General features: G+C 41.9%; 1 protein-coding gene across 6 annotated transcripts in view; it reads left to right on the plus strand.

Moving 5' to 3' along the window:
- Window positions 1–18321, plus strand: part of ADGRB2 (adhesion G protein-coupled receptor B2) — a 263888-nt gene that overhangs the window by 49960 nt on the left and 195607 nt on the right. The window lies entirely within an intron of this gene.

Genomic DNA, 18321 nt, shown 5'->3' on the forward strand with positions numbered 1-18321 from the left:
CCATCATAACATCCCCCATGGTCAAGTGATTAAAATCCAGGCACTTGGCAACCGGCATGTATATATGACATATTGCAGTGTCCCGGGGTCATGTGATTGCCATGTGAAACCTTCTCAGTTGGTTTCTGTTCTGACAAAGTCAAGCTGGATTTGCTTAACAACTGTATGCTATGCTTAACAACTATGGCCAAAAATATTATAAAATGGGACATGTTAACATGTGTCTTTAACAATGGAAATTCTGGCCCCTGTTTATTTATTTTTTAAACTTCTATGCTGCCCATTTTGTCTGGAGGCAACTCTAGATGGTTTACAATCCTTGAAAACCAATGAAATCATTAAACAATAATAACATTAAATTTTAAACTAAAATGGACAGAGATATGAAGGAATAGCAATAGTACTTAGACTTATATGCCGCTTCATGAGGTTGACAGAGCCAGCATATTGCCGTCAACAATCTGGGTCCTCATTTTACTGACCTTGGAAAGGTGGAAGTCTGAGTCAACCTTAAGCTAGTGAGAATCGAACTGCTGGCAGCGGCAGAATTAGCCTGCAATACTACATTCTAACCACTGCACCAGCTTGGCTCTTGGGAGCAAGATGCACACGGGACAGATTTTAATCAACTGTGGACAAGAGGGTTTGAGGAAGGAAGTCATGAACTTTGGCAAGCCTGAAAAACTAGGGCCTGAACCAATAAACGTTAGTGTCAGGTGGAATTGGAGGTTGGTCCTGAAGAATAGTCGGACTGTTGGCATGTTCAATCAGGTCAAAAGTTGTCATGTTGCACTGATATAAGCATGCACAGTTACCCTTTGGGTTGAACTGGAGAATCCACATTGTATCAGTTAGAGGTACATTTTGAGCTGAAGGAGGAAAAACGTATTAGAGCTGTATCTCTCAACCTTGACATCTTTAAGATGTGTGGATTTTGACCCCCAAATTCCCTAGCCAGCATGTTGGAAGTCGGCCACATATTGTAAAGTTGTGAAAAACATTGCTTTAGAGGATGGGAGGTGTTCACTTGGCACTGTGTGCATCATCTTAGAGCCCATGTGGAGTCCTTGGTACTCTCTGAGATTGAATGTTTACCTATAGATGGACTTGATAATAAAGTATATTCAGGGCTAGAAGGGAGTGGGGTTTGTTCTCTGTTTAGATACAATAGCTGGTCTGGTAATAAAACATCTGCCAACAAATAAACAACCAAACTCAGAGAGAGCTCCACAGTTTAGCCAAGTTACACATATTATTATCTATTGGTAAAGCCTGTATACCATTGTCCAGGGAAAAAAGCCTTTGGTTAAGGGTCATAGAAAAGAGTTATGTGTGGGCAATTGACCTGGGATTGAGAGAAAGAAATTCAGTTCTGTTAGATTCAGATCCTATCAGACCTCCCACCCCAAAGAATCAAGAAAAACTGCTTCTAAGCAGCTTTTTAACCCCCTATAGATAGAAATCTTGCCTAACTAAAGCAGCTACTTGCCTGTTATAGTTAGTCTACTATAGTCTATAGTTATAGTCTGAGCATTGCTAAGGAGGAGCCACCTTAACTATTTTTCTCCCAATCAAACTATCTAAACTTAGCTGAATTTGGGTCCTCTGGAATGCAGCCCCTCCCTTTGTGGGAATCCAGACTACATTCCACTACAGATCCAGCTATCATCTCTCAAGTTAAGATATCCAAGGGAATTATGTTAAACAGGTGTACAGAACTGTATATTATCACCCTGCGTTTCTAGGATAATTGAGTCAATGCAACAATAATATCTTCATTAACAACTTAGATGAGGGAATAGAAGGGGAACTTACCAAATTTGTGGATGAAACCTAACTGGCAGAAATAGCCAACACCCTACATGATAGGCTCAAGATCCAGGCTAGACCACTGGGCCATATTTAACAAAATGAAATTCAATGTAGAGAAAAGTAAAGCAAAAATGAATCATGGCCAAAAATGGGACCTGGGAAGGCCATGCACATCTCCCCCACAGGTCCCGCTTTTTCTGGCAGAGGCACTATGGGCTGGTCCTTCTCTGTTTCCAGGGTGGCCTTGTGGGCCAGATCCAGCCCCTGGGCCTTGAGATTAACAACCTTGCTTTAGATTAACACCTTCTTATTCTTTCCAGGCTTTAGAGGTTGACTCCACTTACTCTGAATGCCTGCAAAGAATCACCAGATTTTACTACCATAATCTATCTATCTATCTATCTATCTATCTATCTATCTATCTATCTATCTATCTCTATCTATCTATCTATCTATCTATCTACCTACCTACCTACCTACCTACCTACCATCTATCTATCTATCTATCTATCTATCTATCTATCTATCTATCTATCTATCTATCTATCTATCTATCTATCTATCTATCTATCTTGTTTCTTTCTTCCTTCCTTCCTTCCTTCCTTCCTTCCTTCCTTCCTTCCTTCCTTCCTCCCTCCCTCCCTCCCTCCCTTCCCTCCCTCCCTCCCCCCACTCCCTTCCTTCCTTCCTTCCTTCCTTCCTTCCTTCCTTCCTTCCTTCCTTCCTTCCTTCCTTCCTTCCTTCCTTTCTTTCTTTCTTTCTTTCTTTCTTTCTTTCTTTCTTTCTTTCTTTCTTTATTGGATTACTGTTCCAAATCAGGAATCAGTTCCAAATATGGCTTTCTATTCCCCCTCTTCTACTAAAAAAATCCATATCCTTGTTTTTGTCTAAGGAAATGCGATCAACTAATTTTAGAAGAGCATCGTGGCTACTTGCTAAGTCAACAAAGAGCTCTTCATTTATTCAAGGATTGTTGATTATATTTTACACATTTTAATTAATTAATGTATTAAATTTATTTAATTTCCATGGTAGATGGTGAATTAGGCTTAGTCCCATATCTGTACAGTCTAGCTCTCAATCACATTTAAACCTCTGACTTAAAATATTATTAGTATTAAAAGGAAACTTGATTGCTTTGGCTCATTATGCCTGGATTAAAATAAATTTGCTCTCCAAAATCTTCCTCTAAATATTGCCTGATCTTGGCAGTCTTGAAAAGAAGACAGCTACTAAAAATGTCATATTTCACAATACCCAGTACCCAGCATTCTGCACTCTTTCGCGCTTGATAGTTGGCAATTCAACAAATTCAGATGCCATTCCTTTTTGTTTAAAGTTAACACGGGAAATGATCAACTTGAAGCTTTGAATTAAAAAAGAGAATTGCAACATGGGTAGTGTGTTCTTATTTACTTCACTTTTGGTGTTCCTTCCAATTTATAGGTGTCTGGGACAAGTCATGATGATGTCCTATCACTAATGCAAATGAGATGATGATGTCCATAGCTCCCTTTCCCTTCCTTTAGGAACTCCCATGTACTAGGAAACTTTGGGAACGGGGCCAGCAGTGATATATTATCCTTGATTTATTATCCCAATTGTGGTCAGAATTGCCATTGCTAAGCAAGGCAATTAAATGAGCTGCACCACTTTTACGACCCTTTTTTGCCACAGTTGTTAAGTGAATCACACGGTTGTTAAGCAAATCTGGCCTTCCCCATTGACTTCGTTTGTCAGAAGCTGGCAAGATTGCAGATTTGCAATCATATCACCCCAAGATCAGTTTTGGTCACCACACTAAACTGCATTAACTGAGGGATACAATCGAGATCAAGGGAGGTCCTAATACCACTCTATAAAGCCTTAGTAAGACCACACCTAGAGTACTGCATCCAGTTTTGTTCATCATGTTACCAAAAAGATGTTGAGACTCTAGAAAGAGTACAGAGAAGAGCAACCAGGATGTTTAGGGGACTGGAGACTAAAACTTATGAAGAACGGTTGCAGGAACTGGGCATGGTAAGTCTAGGGACGAGAAGGATCAGGGGAGACAGGATAGCAGTCTTCCAATATTTAAGGGGCTGCCACAGAGAGGAGTGGGTCAAGCTATTTCCTAAAGCCCCCGAAGGCCAGACAAGGAACAATGGATGGAAACTGATCAGGGAGAGATTTAACCCGGAACTAAGGAGAAACTTTCTGACAGTGAGAACAATCAACCCATGGAACAGAAGTTGCCTTCAGAAGTTGTGGGAGCTTCATCACTTGAGATTTTCAAGAAGAGATTGGACTGCCATCAGTCAGAAATGGTGTAGGGTCTCCCGCTTGGGTGGGGGGTTGGACTAGATGACCTATAAGGTCCCTTCCAACTCTGATTATCTATTATCTGTTAGGATAATACAACCTCTGTAAATACATGCTGGTTGCCAAGAGCCCATAATTTGATCACGTGACCGTGGGGATGTTGCAATGGTCGTAAACACGAGGACTGAACATAACTCACCTTTTTCGATGCTCTTGTAGAGTCAAACAGTCACTAAATGAATGATTGTAAGGCGAGGACTAACCTGAACTGCCTTTGGTGTATCTAAAGGCATACAGTACTTCCAAAATATTTGGGACTACACAGAATAGATGATATGATCTTGACTTTCTCAAGCCGAATCTGAGACCGTTATGAGGTGTTTGGAAGACATTGTAATAGTCAAAGATGTCTCTGGGTATTCTCAGTCATCCAGGTTGAAGTTGTCTCAAAGGTGCTTTTTTCAAAGGCAACCTGAGTGTTTTTTTCCTTGAGGAGGAAGAAGAAAACACGTTGCTTCTCATCCAAGAAGCTTCTTCCGTGGTGAGGGCAGGAGGAATGGAAGGATAGGTTCTGACAAGACACTGACTAGTACCTATCCTTCCATTCCTACCCCGACCATCACAACTGATGAAGCTTCTTGGATGAGAAGCGAAATGTTTTCTTCTCCTTCCTCAAGGTAAAACCAGTTCAATCACCTTTTAAAAAAGCGCCTCTGAAATAATTCAGAGATCTTTTATGAAGAAATGTTGGATGCCTGTATCTAAAGAAGGCATCTGTTTAATTGAAGAATATACTGAAAAAAAAAAAAGGTGTAGGACAAGATTCTTGGTTGGGATGTGAGAACATGCTTGATAGCAACACAAGGATGAAATGGGTGGGTCATTTTGGAAATGCTTTTGACATTTCCCAGCCTTGTGGCATTCAAATAATTCCTAGGGCTGTTTGAAAAATCAGCTTAGTGTTGATAAGATTGAATCTCTAGACTGAATCGGCTTTTTGAAGTAGATTGATAGTGTTGCTAGAATTAAATCAGATCTCTTGGAATTGATTGTGTGATTTGAAGGCCTTTTGCAATTAGATTCCCCCCCCCATTGATTCAGGGTCCTGATTTAATCGACCCCTCACACTTGATTTTCAAAACCAAATTGATGCCTCAAATCAACTCACTCCTTTGAATCAAATTAACAGGGTGATCTGAATCACCTCATAATTTGTCTATAACTACACAAACAGGAATGGATGGCAATTTCAGAGGAAAGGGGAACACAGTAAGCAGCTTGGGTGTGGCTAAGTTCACACAATACGTTAAACCAAACAACCTGCATTCCAGGTGGATTTTTTTGCTTTGTGTGTGTGTGTGTGTGTGTGTGTTTGCCTTTGACTTAGTGTTAACTTCTGCGATTCCCTGGATAAGTCCAGAGGTTTTCTTGCCAAGGATTTTCAGAATTGAATTGTCATTGCCTTCCTCCCGGTTCTGAGAGAGTGATTGGCTCAAGGTCTCCCAGCTGACTTACAAGCCTAAGGTGGAATTAGAACTCATGATCTCCCGGTTTCTAGCCTGATGCTTTTAAATTTTAGTCAGCACACCATAAACTGTGTTTTTGGGGGGTCTGGTCTCTTGGAATGACTTCTGAAATATAGCACAAGCATATTGTATCAAATATTCTGCTTGTATTCATACCTAGCTCAGGGGTGAATAAAAGCAGGATGTTTGATATAACATGATTTGGCTTAGTGTCTACTATGAACAGGTTTACTCAGTAAATCATACAGGTAGTCTTGACTTACGATCATAATTGAGCCCACCATTTTGGTTGTGGTCATAAGCGAGTCACCATTTTATAGGGTGCCTGGTGTTATGACTTGTTTTGCCGCTGCTGCTGGTGAAGTGAATGGCACAGTCATTAAACAAACACAATAATTGTTGGGTGAACCCATTGATCACTATGGAGCATTTTTTTTTGCCAGAAACTGGAAGTAAATAGCTAGTTTCTGGCAATAACACTGAAAATCATGGCCACATGACCTCCAGGAACTACACACGGCCATAAATGGCCCAGAGTCATCTTGTAGGGGAGATAGGTAGATAAAAATATAATAGGTAAGTAAATAAGTAAACTAGCAAGCAAGCAAGTAAGTAAAGCCAGTTGCTTGGCATCCAAAATGTGGTCAAATCAAAACTTCAAATCTGGGTCATAAGCCCCTTGTCATAACTTGAAGTGGTGGCTTAGCGACTAACCATAAATTGAGGAGTATTGTAGTTAAACAAGCTGCAACCCCAGCCATCAAACTCTTAAAAGTTTCTTATTAATGAATATTCCCCTTTTACATTCATTAATACATGCATGTTCCCTTTATCACACCTAGTTTAGTATGTGTATGCGTATATGTGTGTGTATGTGTGCATAAATACCTATATATATGCATACGTACATGCATGTATACACACACACACACACACACATACACAAAGGGCTATATGCGAGATACTCATTAAAAAAAGTGAGATCAGGGCAAGAGGGAGGGAACTCAGCTGCCTCCTGTCCAATTACTCATCTCGATAATGCACAATCCCTTCATCCGCATAAGTATGTTCCGTGTTTTGCCTGCAACAGGTCACACAGTACTAAGCAAGATTTTGGGAACTTGCCTATATTTTGGGAACTTGCAGGGGTTGGGGGTGGGGAGGGCTTCAGTGCATCAATGAATGTTTTATTTTGTTGAGATTTATGAACATTCATTTGAAAATCGGAATGCATTTAAAAGCAATTTCAGCAAGTATCAACCCACAGCTAGATCGTATCATTAAACGACAGTTGTCACAGCAGCCATAAACCTGCTATTTGCGGGGAGAGGAAGTGGCTTGTATAAAAAGGGCAATTGTAGACTCTCAGCAAAATCTTTTTTTCAGCTGGAGGTACAAAGATCCTTAGAAATTTAGATTTCTCAGACTGAAACTTGACAGGCAGTGTCCCACAGTTATCAGAATCACTGATTGTGACCTAATACACAGCTTGTGTGAAGCCATGGCTGTTTAACCACAGCTGGTTCGCCAAACTACAATTAACTGTGTTCCTGCAACACATAAAAATATAAATTTCCAGCTTTTTCTTTTATATGGACCGTTTCATTCTCCTGAAAACCACTTAAGCGCTTTTATTATAGATGATGGCTGATGAAAGTTATATTTGTATAGGAAAGGAGTAATAAAAACAGAAGTGTTTCTAGTTATTTATTGTGTTCATCCATAAAACATTTCACTGATCACAGCAAATTTACCTGCATTATGGTACATTATGTGAATATGGCATGGAAGATCATAATAATAACAACAATCACAATTTTTCCCCGCTGCAGAACCCTTCTGGACCCCCAGAGGTCCCTAAAGCCCAAATTCAGAGCCTCTCATAAATCATGGTTTAGAAGCCGGAGGGATATTTTGCAAAATGTGCTAAATGCTAATGAAATTATTTTGGGTTTTACATCTTCTCTGATCTCACCTTTAGGTCCAGTGAGATTCCCGACACCATCTCCATGGCAGGGGTGGGATTCAACCAGTGTTACTACCGGTTCGGTGAGAGTGCGTTTTGTGCACAGGTGTAGAGCATTTGCAAAAAAAACCATCAGCTGTGCCACCCGGACAGCTGACAAGCGCTGTGCAAGGGTGCATAGCGTTAGAAAATCGTCTTCTTTCCTGCTTTTTCAACCTCAGCTGTGCCGCGCAAAGCAGCTGAGGTTGAAAAAGCAGGAAATAAAGGACAGCCAAGTGCCCGGGTGGAAGGATGACAGATGACCAAAAGGTCATTGCAGCGAACCGGTTCAGTGTCTGCTGCCCTTCAGAGCTCCCTCTTCTATAGGAGCCGGGCAAAACTGGTAGCATCCCACCCCTGTTCCATGGGCTTAGGACTCGGATGACCTCCTGCAATCTATTTTAATGACCCCTAACTCTTCCCACAATCTTTTGCCACGTGATTCGTTGTTTCAGTGGAAGGCTCTATCCTTCCAGATGATTTGTGTTTCCTTGTTGCCTGGGGGTTATTAATTGTTCTGAAATCTGGCTCTGGTTAATGAGACTGTCAAAACTCTTTGACCCCAGTGCCAAAGTCAAGATGTTAATTAAAGCCCCTCCTTCTTCCAGAGAAAGCAGTAAAGGGCTGGATCGATAGAGGAGCGGCAGTCACCTTGTGTCCTTGAAGGAACCCGCAACTGCATTCTCTGCATGGAGAGAGGGAGGTTGGGGATGAAATTGGCAGCCCAATTAGGAATATCCCCAGCCGGAACCTTGGTGCAATTTCTGCTGCTCTCCGAAATGTGAATGAGATGGTGGAAGCAAGGCAGGGTAGCTGTTGTGGCAAGGAGCGTGTGTAAGCTGTGACCTGGTGCCCTCTGGGTCGCCCAGGTCTTTCCCCCCAGCATTCTCAGCCCAGAGGTGGGAATTGTAGTCCTTCCATTTCTGAAAGGGGTCAGGCTAGAGAAAAACAAATGTTTGATTTGTGAGATGTTTGACAACTTTGGCAAGGGTCCTGGATTAACCTCTTTTTAAACACTGTTGAAAGGTTTTCTTGGCAAGCCAACAATGATCCAGAGGGCTTAATGTAAGAGGCTGGCTCTCTTAACATCCCCCCATTAACACTGGCACCCTTTTATGGGTTCATAGCATCCCCCCAATTACTCATGGGGAGGGCAGGAAGGGAGCTGGGACTCCGATTGCTCTTATCTACCATTTGTACATCATCTATTTGGGATTTTGAAACCATAAAGCTCTCAGCCCATGTTCAGATGCACTTCTCCTTTTGTGGTAGCTGAATTGGGGGATTTTGTGCCTCCATTTTTTCTGGGTTGGGGGTTGTTGTTTTCAGCTTTCTCAGAAAAACTACAGCTCAGGATACCCAGTGGTCATCAGATTGGACAAGGCAGTTGTTTTATAGGTAGTCCTTGAATAACAACCATTCTAAGTTACAATGGCACTAGAAAAAGGAACTTTCCCTCCTCATACAACCATCGCAGCATCTCCACAGTCACAAGATCAAAATTAAGGTGCTTGGCAACTGGCATGTGCTTACGATGGTTGCAGCATCGCAGGGGCACTTGATCACCTTTGTGACCTTCAAGAAGCAAAGTCAATGATGTTTACTTAATGACTATGTGATTCACTTAGCAACTGTAGTGATTTGCTTAACAACACGGCAAAAAGGCCATAAAATTGGGCACAACTCACTTAATGATCACCTTGCTTAGAAACAGAAATTCTGGTCTCAGTTGTGGTCATTAGTTGAGGGCCACTTGTAGTTGACCCAAAGTCTGTCTTGGAAATATGTATTGTTTCAAACCACCCCAATTGTAGCACGGCCTTCAGGAAGCCTAGATGCAGCTCTGGCCTGTAGCTCATGGTATCCTGCCCCTGGATATGTGTGTGTGTGTGTGTGTATTTATGTTTAAACAGTCTAAACTTCCATGGCTTCCATGGCTTTCTCCAGTATCTGCAGTAGCTTTTACAGGATCCGGTCTGAATTGGTAACTGGGACTAGAGATTTGTTCTTCCAAGCTTTTGGATTCATGCTGGAACCCATCTCCAGGAAACTTTTCAATCTCCAGAATGTGTGCACTGGGCTGTTCTCTGTAAAGTATTGATGTGGTACCTGGTTGTGTGTGGTTTTTAGCTGTTGATTGGGGTGTTGATGGACAGCTTGATTGTTGTTTTCTTTTGCTGATGCGCCCTCCCTTCCTAAGTATCTGGTAAGCTGGTGGTAAACCAGCACTCCTGTTGACTGGCAAGAGGCCATCAACACCCCAATCGACAACTAAAAGCCACCTGCCACAGGCACCACGTAAGTTCGATGCATAGTACAGCCCAGTGCATACATCCTGGAGATTGAGAAGTTCCCTAAGGATGGCTTCCAGCATGAATCCAAAAGCTTGGAAGAAGAAACCTGTAGTCCTAGTGACCGGCTCAGATTGGATCCTGCAACATTATTTGTCTTCAATTGCACACGAGCTTTTGTTTTACTCACACCTTTTTCTCCAGCCATCTGAAGTTGTTTCCATCCACACTTTCAGAGCTACTCAGAAAGAAAGAACACGCCAATGCATGCAGCTCTTTGAGGAACGGTCCTGCTAGGTAGTTTCTTCCTACTTAGCCTTAATGTCTGCAAATGTCCTGGAAATGTTGTGCTGTGAAAATTTGCCAGCCTTGTTGTTTCCCTCCTCTCTTTCGCCTTGATGATTTTCCTATCTATATGCAGATCTTTCCAGGCATCTCTGTTTGTGAGAATGGCTCATCTGTCTTGGTGTCCGCCCTCCTGGCTCTGGAGAGAGCGGGGAGTGGGAAGCTTGGTGGGACACCTGAATGGGTCTGCGTTGGATATATTTATTTATTTGATTTGTTAATCTCTTACAAGATAATAGGTATAAGTATGAGTATGAATACATGAAATAGGTACAGATAAACGGGACAATAGGGCAGGGACAGGAGGCACAATGGTGCACTTATGCATGCCCCTTGCAGACCTCTTAGGAACGAGGTGAGATCAGTAGTGGATAGTTTGAGGTTATAGGAAGGAGGGGGTTAGAGGATGTAACAACAGAGTCAGGGAATGCATTCCAGGCATTGACCACAATATTAGGCATATTTTCCACACTCTAGCCATATTATACTTACAGCCCCCAGCCATGTATGACAGTCACTGACAGCCTGTGGCAGCTTATCAGGAGTCAGAAAATCCTTGTAGGCCAACACCTGCCATCGTCCCCAGTTCCAAGCCAACTTGGCTTTCCAAATGGCAAGAGGAGGGCTTTAACTTTTCCTTTTTTTTTTTTTTATTCTGATGACTTGCTTTACAAAAATGCACAAGAGTGGATCCTTCAGTTCTTCATAGTGAGCCTGCCTGGATTAGAAGCATGACAAAGAACTGGTCCATCAACCAAAGGACAGTCATCAAAACTGGGAACTAAACTAACAGCCTTTTTTGGGGAAAAAAAATTCTGTTGTGATTGTGGACCAAGGAGGCTCAAATAACCCTGTCAATGATCTCTTTCCAAAGATGCTTTTCCAAAAAAAACCCCAATGGCACTTGGTTTTTTTTCCTCCAAAATGTTTTGCTTCTCATCCAAGAAAGTGAAAGTTTCAAGGAAAAAAAACACTTGCTTTGGGAAAAGCACCTCTGGGATAACCATGACCTGGATGATTGAGAATCTCCACAGACATTCCAACCTCTTCCTTATTTCTTCCTGGAAAATCTAGTCTAACCTTTTGTTTTAATGCCTCTTTTAATTGATCAGCATCTCCAGCTGCTGATGCCATTTTCTTGGTGGCACAGTCCAGGTCAGCATCTGTTGGAGGAGACTTAGTTGATGGTTATGATGTGTCTCCAGATTTATTTTCTGGCATGGTGACATCCTCGTTCACTTATCTTTTGAAGAAGATTGGATATAACAGGGCAAGGTGGGCCATAATCCAGTTCTCCGAGTGATTTTCCTGTAAATACAAGTTTCTGTGTCAGCTGATAGATGTGTACAATAGCTGGTAGACAGCAACCGCCAAAAAACAGAGAAAAAGCCTCATTATGGCATTAGTGATGTTGGAAACACTCTCAGCCCTTCAGCTAAAGCTGTGTTTTTCAAGCTTGGCAACTTTATAAGATGCATGGATGTCAATTCCCAGAATTCTCCAGCCAGCATTCTGGAAATTGACATCCGTGTTAAGTTGCCAAGCTTGAAAAATATCGAGCTAAAGTCTGAAACCACAAAAGATTTGATAAAGCGAAAATGCCATAAATAAAAAAGGGCTAAGATTCTTCATCTTATAAGACAGTTTTACGCTGGTGTTTCGGAATTTGTTCTATTTCTTTCAGTGGTTACAGGATTCCTTCTACAGCTGACAATTCTGCTGGGTTTCCACTCCCTTGTCAGGTTGGAAAATTGCCCAGTTCTTCAACTGTGTATCCTGTGAGGTTTACGAGGCCAAGGCTGGACTCTTTATGACTCTATAAACAGCACTTACCCGTGTCCAGGATGTTTGTGCTTAACAGCTTGGTAGATTAAAAAGAAAATGTGCCATGCAGGATTGGTGAGTGGAAATCCGAGCTTCAAGAAAGTCAGGCTTCTGCTGCTTTAAGAAGTATACTGCTTTTTATGAACTTGGAAGCAATATGTTTTCTCCCAGTGGGTTGAAATTTCTACCCTGCAGTCTTCCAGTTCATTCTCCTCTTTTTAAAGAGTCTTCTCCCTTGGGACTGCAGGGGACAAAGAAAAAAGAAAACTTGAGAACACCCACTGGCTAGTTAATAAAATGAGAATATCAAACCAGGAATGAACAGCCTTATTGCACTTAATTTTCCATTTTGGAGAGCAGACTTCCAATATAGTAATTTGGGGATCTGATTGGTAATTAAAATCTGCGGAAAATCTGGCATTGTGCAGCATCTGCCCAGTAACTTTAATACTGATTCCAAATAGAAAGCCAAATGGATTTCAGGAAGAGATATAAATGACCCCACCAAAAAGGGGGCAGGCTTTGAACTCTAATGTCAGTAATGGACAATCCTGAATAGAATTCGCACAATGGTGGGATTCAAATAATTTAACTACTGGTTCGCTGACTGGATCCTGGATGTTGCACTGCAAGAAATGGGAGAAATGGGAAACAGAGTGGCCGGCAGGAGGGAAGGAGGAGGAGGAGCAGGGAGAAGAAAGAGGGGAAATGGCCTCTTTTCCTCATGCCGGCCACTCCATTAGTGCTGTGCCATGGGGCTTTCCCCACCCATTGCCACCCAGATGCCTTTGTTTCCCCCAAGTATTTCTTTGCAGACCTGATTTCTAGTTCCATCACATTTCTCTGTCACATTTCTTGCCATCGTGTGCAGGGAAACAAAAGTTTGTGGGACTTAAAGAAAAGTTCAATCAATCCATTCCAACTTCGCAAGATCTCTCTCCAGGCCCGCCACGGGGAATGCCAGCATCTACCGGCACTTAAACCCAGCGCCATTCCAGCTCTATCCAGGAAGGGGAAGCTGCAGGCAGATTGCCTGCTTGCTTCAGCAATCTCCCCAATCCTCTGGCACTCTGCCAGCACTTTGGGCTCGGGATTCCACCCCTGCCACATGCTATAAAGTAAGACCTCCCTCCAAAATAAGATCTAATGGGCCTTTTCAAAAGACCCAGTCTTATTTTCAGAGGAAAACGGTAGTTTTTGGCTGAGTTCCATGATTGAAGGCACCACAGCTCTGTTTTGTTTCCCTCGCTCCTCTCTTGGATTTTGGGGGGAGGGCTTTTTTCCCCCCATCTGAAAGGAAGTTGAACAGAAACCAGATGTGTTCTGGGAAACACAGATTTATCATAACCGGTTCACCAAACTCAACAAATGATTAGGCATCAGTTCTGCTGAACCGGTGCAAACCAGATGAATCCCACTACTGGATTCGCATTTCACAAGGCGTCTGCCGTGACTCTCTTTACAAATGGGGCCCACATCAAACTGAAGATCACATTGTGACCGGCTATAAGCTGTCTGGTTTTTTGTTTTTTTAATATAAATGATGCTGCCCTTCAATGGTTAAATGGCCCAGGCATTGATGTTTGAACATAGATCTTTCTCAGAATTTATATTTTAATTATGTTTTATTTATCTAGGTGAAATGGTAGTATATATTGCTAGTTCATATATGATATGCCATATGCTAAATAAATAAATAAACCACAGAAAGACGGCCAGACTGAGGAGGAAATCTTTGGTGGTCAAAGACTCTGGCCCTGCTATAAGAGCAACTGGGTTTTGAAAAAGTTCCAGTAAAAAGAAAAATTCTCAGTCGCCATGTATAGTTTCAGAAATATGTAAATGCTACTACTTTGAGTTTTTTTCTGCCCCATGGAAGAACAAATGCTTTAAGCAAGTTTAAGATATGTGAACTTCAGTGCCAAGAATTCTAGCTGAGGAATTCTGGGAATTGAAGTACACATACCTTAAAATTGCTAAGGTTGACAAACACAGTTGTAGATGACTTCTAGGGTTTTTCTTAGTATGATTCTAGATGGTCGTGCTACAAAGAAATGCCCCTGTTGACACACACTAGAGTCCAAATTAGGATTCCTTTTAATCCTAATTTTTTTGACAAAGAAAGATACTTCAGTAATAATAACTTTTAGTATTGATCAATGGGTTAAAATAAAACCCTAACCCTGTGCAGCTGTGCAAACTGAAGGATGCTGAAGAAGAATTTTGCTCTCAGTGAACCTTTTTTAAAATTAGATATCAGGGAGAAAAGGGGTAGCCTAACATGATAGGTAGTCCTCTATTTACAACCATTTGTTTAGCAACTGTTTGAAGTTACGACAACACTGAAAAAACTAACATAGGATCAGTCCTTGCACTTATGACCATTGCAGCATCCCTGTCATGCCCCTGTCAGAGTCACCGAGGAGGAAGACAAACAACTGACAGGGAATAGGAGTGTGGCTCCGTTGGCTGGGGAAGGGCAAAGTCCAGCTGGGCAGAGCAGAGGAGAGGGAGAACAAGGGAGAGGGAGTTCTGAGGAAGACCCAAACCCACCCCTTCATCCTAGGGCACGCAGGGAGGAATGGATAAGGAAGCAATGTGGGTTGCATAGCTTATGGGGGAGGAAAGGACCCCGATTCCCTTCATTAGCCACACCTGGGAAGAGAATTTAAAAGAGATGCGTTCTGAGTGTGGCATCTGCTGGGAACAAATGTGAGTCTATCTTGTGTTGACCTTGCCACACTCAGCATGCATCCTCACAACCATACTGAATTACTGCTGTGCTCATGTCTGGAATTCCTTTTCTTGTCCTGCTGGACTAATTGCCTCATCTTGCCTTATTACCTCATCTTGCCTTGATTGGACTTATAGTTACAGTTTTTGTTGACCATGTTTTTGACTTGATTCTCTGCAGCCAAAGGCTGTTCCTTGGAGAGTTTTTCTCCAGCCAGAAGGTAACCATTGGGGACAAAGTTAGAGCTAGTACTGTGTGCTGCAGCTGCCAAAAAAGCCCATGCAGTCCTAGGCTGCATCAGCAGATGTGTAGCATCAAGATCATGAGAAGTGATAGAGTTACTAGTAAGACCACATTTGGAATTGGAACTGTGTCCAGTTCTGGTCATCACAAAAACAGAAAAGATGCTGAGACCCTAGAAAGAGTGCAGAGAAGAGCAACAACAATGATAAGGGGTCTGGATGCTAAATTTTGTGATGAGCCTTTAAGAGAACTAGGTAAGTCTTCAAAGAGAAGACTTAGGAGCAACACAATAGCCATCTTCCAATATTTGAAGGTCTATCACAAGGAAGAGGGGGGCAATTTATTTTCCAAAGCACCCATAAAGATACTCCTACTGATTATCTGACTGTGTTGCCTTTGTGCCACCCCTGAGTCCTCACAATCCCCATGGCCACATGTAAAAATATCAGGCATTTGGCATGTGGCAAGTATTTATGACAATTGCAGTCTTGGGATCAAGTGATCACCACTTGTGATCTACCTAGCTGGCTTCCATCAAAGTCAATGGGGGAAGGCAGATTCACTTAACAATCATACAATTGCCTTAATAATTGCAGTGATTTGCTTCTCAACCATGGCAAAAAGGGTCATAAAATTGGCTGTGACTCACTTAACAACCACCTTGCTTGGCAAACAGGAAATTCTGATCTCTATTGTGGTTGTAAGTTGAGGATTGCCTACATTTCTAACATCGTTCTTCTTTAGATAGAGAAGACCCAATTCTTCCATCTCCTCCTCCTTTTTCGGTGGTGTCACAATGCCTTCAAAAGCTGTACCGTATGACTTTTACCTGAATATGGGTATCTTCTTGTGCCGGTTGTTATTTCAACTCTCTGCATGCATCATTTCCATGCAGTATCTGTCTCAGTGTTTGTGGGGGGAAAAGATGCGGACAAAGTCACCTTCTTTATAATAATTTTCCAGTTGCTATGAGCTCTTCATGGGAAATCTTTGATGAGAGACCAAATCTTTTAATTTAGGCAAAATGAGACAACTATCTGATTAGATTAGATTAGATTAACAGAGTTGGAAGGGATCTTGTAGGTCATTTAGTCCAACTCCCCTACCCAAGCAGGAGACCCTACACCATTTCTGACGGATGGCAGTCCAATCTCTTCTTGAAAGCCTCCAGTGATGAAGCTTCCACAACTTCTGTAGAGAAAGCTGTTTTATCAGTTGATTGTTCTCACTGTCAGAAATTTTTTCCTTATTTCTAGATTTAATTTCTCCTTGTTCAGTTTCCATCCATTATTCCTTGTCTGGCCACAGGTGCTTTAGAAAATAGCTTGACCTGCTCTTCTCTGTGGCAGCCCCTCAAATATTGGAACATTGCTATCATGTGTCCCCTGGTCCTTCTCTTCACTAGACTAGCCATGTCCAGTTCCTGTAACCATTCTTCATATGTTTTAACCTCCAGCCCCCACATCACCCTGGTTGCTCTTCTCTGCACTTTTCTAGAATCTCAACATGTTTTGTAATGTGGTGACCAAAACTGGATGCAGTACTCTAGGTGTGGTCTTACTAAGGATTTATAGAGTGGTATTAGGACCTCTCTTGATCTTGATTGTATCCCTCAGTTAATGCAGTTTAGGATTGCATTGGCTTTTTGGGCTGCTGCTTTTTTGGCTCATATTTAACTGGTTGTCCACTAAGACTCCAGTATCTGCTAATGCTGTTTGCCAGTTACTTTCATGGTGGTCTTTGAGGTACGGGTTTCAGGTTTCAAGTTCTAAATAATTTTGAATTATACCATCAGAGGAAAGGCTGGTCATAAATCTGAACTTATCTGGGAACTGAGGTCTATAGAAGTCCTTCTAGGAAAGCTTACTGGTTGATCAGAAGGCACTTCTGCATTGCTTCTACCTTAGAGCTGTCTACAGGTTTTGATAACAAAAGTCAAGTTACTGGCTGCAACAGTGTAATTGAAGCTCTTCACTTTTTTATGTGCACAAGTATGATGCATGTCACAGGGAAAGGTTCACACACACCCTCATGGCATATTTGTTTTAGCTTATTTTTTACTGTCATGGAAGCGTTATGGATCGAGCAGTGAGATCATTGAAATAAAAAATCTGTATGTATTATTAACAGCTGGGTGTGGAACTGTCCTTTGGGAAAACCAAGTCAGACTTACTTTCTTTATGTCTTTAAGAAAGCAAGTTGGGAGGAAGGAGTGAGAGGCCCTCTGGAAAGGCAAGGTACTGCTGAGTCTAATGTTCATGTTAAAAGGTCATACTTTGCCTGTGGATCTCCAAAAACCTCCAGACTTGATCTGTCTTGCTTCTGCCATAGGATCCATTGGTCCACATTTGTAATTAACACATAATGTCCAAGTGTGGCAATCAACCCCTCTCTCCCCTAGTTTACAAGGAGAGGTCTCAAATTTGGTAGAAAGTCTAGAGAAGCTGAAATGGCTTCAAGACAGGGTGGGATTCTACTTGGTCAGTCTGGTTTTATAGAACTGGTTGTTATGATTCTGCCCAGTTCGAACAACCGGCAAATCGTACCACTGACTGGCTCCACCCCACCCGTACCTGCCCACTCAATCCTTACCTGGCATGCGCACCATCAAATTTACCTGCTAAGTTATTTTTCCTTTTTTTTCACCCAACCATCAGCTGTTCTGCTCTACCGGGAGATTTAGATTAGCTAGAAAGCAGGAAATCGTTGAATTTCTTGCTTTCTAACTAATCTAAAAGCAGAGCTGAACCTTCCTTAGGACTGAAGCTTCTATTTTTCAGTGCAGACTCAGGTAGCAGATTGCAGATAGAAGAGAATCTGCGAGCAACTCAATCTGCCTGCCTGCTTTGTCTGATTTTGGGTAAAAGTTGCTCTTTTTTTAATAAAAAATTCAATATTTACATACATAGTGTGTTGTGAGTTAATTTTGTGAGTTTGCTTGCAAGCAAATTTTATGTGACAGACTCAGGGACCAGATTGCAGAAAGATAGATCTCTAAGTGAATCTGTGATTCTGTGAGCAACTCAATCTGCCTGCCTGCTCTGACTGATTTTGGGTAAAGTTGCTCTTTTTTTAACAAAAAAAATCAATATTTACATAAATATTTACAATATTTGCATACAAGCCATGCCCAGCCAGTCATATGACCACCAAGCCACACCCAGACATGCCCACCCAGTCACATGCCCACCGACCCATACCCAAAAATTAGGCTGCGTCCACATAACCGGTTGTTAA

The sequence above is a fragment of the Pseudonaja textilis genome, chromosome 10 (assembly GCF_049901715.1).
Source record: "Pseudonaja textilis isolate UNSWEBS1 chromosome 10, rPseTex1.2, whole genome shotgun sequence".
NCBI classification, from domain to species: domain Eukaryota; kingdom Metazoa; phylum Chordata; class Lepidosauria; order Squamata; family Elapidae; genus Pseudonaja; species Pseudonaja textilis.